Genomic DNA, 1,607 nt, shown 5'->3' on the forward strand with positions numbered 1-1,607 from the left:
TTTATTTTGTTGGTCTATTCTGTTCGTGTTGCTAACTGTTCCTCTGGCAGGTTTTGCAGGACGGCATGTTCTGCGCAGGGAGGTTGCCAGATTGATGGGGGAGGTAAATAACCTCAATGTCAACCTGGGGAAGGTGGAGGCGGATCTGGCGCTGGTTAGGAGGGAGAAGGTGGCTGCCCAAAAGAAGCTGGCGGAGGAGAAGGCAGCTGCCCAGAAATAGCTGGATGCTGAGAGGAAGGTGGCAGAAGGGCGTATGGAAGAGGCTCACAAGGAGATGGAGTTGCTGAAGCACCTGCTCTTGGACTCTACATTGGTTTCCGCCTGGGAAACGAAGATCAAATGATGTAAGGAGTTTGAGGCGGGTGAGCATTCCAACTGGGACCTGTCTGAGGAGGAACGGCTGTTTAATGCTGCATATCCAGTCAAGCCGGACTTCAGCCTCATCAATGACTTGCTGGGTGGTGATGATGGAGAGACCAGTGCTAGGACTGAGCAACCGGCTATCGCGTTAGTTGAGGAGGTCAGGGAGGAAGCCCTCGTTGCTCAGAGAGGAGAAGGACCACCTGGAGAAGAGGTTGTTATGGAGCCTAACATCCTTGGGGATGTTCCTGCTGATGTCGTCCCAAATTTTGCTGCTGCTGCCTAGTTTAGGCATTTTGAATTTTAATTTTTATCTCGATGTTTTGTTGGGCACCCTGTGTGGTGGCCCATTGTAATCTGACTCTTGGTGCTTGGCACCTTTTGGTACTTTTGTTTTGCCTCGTAGGAGGGGCAAAAATATTTGCTTTTCAAGTTCCCCTGTTGAGGAGTGTTTTATGAAAATTTTCGTTTCGTTCCTTCTGTTGTTTTGCTAGCAATTCTTTTTTTCTTTATGTTTGTGTGCCGGCTTCGTACTTGTTGAGGTGTGTTTGGTGGTTCAGGGAGATTTTTGTCCATCAGGATTCTCGAATCCCTCTGTTTCGACCACGCGCACACTGGGTACTTCTTGCAGGAGAAACAATTTGCTAGCTCTTGTTCATCAGTTAGCCTACTAGGACATTGCCTTAATATTCAACTTACCATATCCACATTCAATCCAAAAACAACGATAAACTTAAAAATGAAAGCAATTTCATAAATCCAAAATAGTTTAGGGAGCACAAAGTGTGTTCCCCCAGAATTTTTACAACAACTTAAAAGAAAGAGAGTTTCGTTTTGGTCGTTTGAAATACTAAGTACACTGCTTCCACATTTTGCTCCTTGTGACACCTGTGAAGTTGACACCAAGGGAAAATAAGAAAAAGAGTTTTGACTCAAAGGATTTGAAAGATACGTTGTAAGTTGTCATTTCCTTAGTAGTACCTGCTGAATTCAGGAGACTTAGCACGTGCGTACTGAACGAAAGACCTTGCCTGGTGACTCAGTTGTTCCTGCTATCAAAAGAGATGTTACTGTTAGACCAATGCAGGTGGTACAGTCAGGCGGTACGAAACAAAATGATTAGTTCTTTGCGTATGTACCTTATGAGAGAGTGAGTTGTGGCTCCAGCAAGTGGGTTCTGAGGTTGTTCCCCTTCAAGCGATAGCTGCTTAGTCAAAGACACTTTTAGCAAGTTAGTTCATATTCTA

Source organism: Silene latifolia, chromosome 8 (genome assembly GCF_048544455.1).
Source record: "Silene latifolia isolate original U9 population chromosome 8, ASM4854445v1, whole genome shotgun sequence".
NCBI lineage: Eukaryota > Viridiplantae > Streptophyta > Magnoliopsida > Caryophyllales > Caryophyllaceae > Silene > Silene latifolia.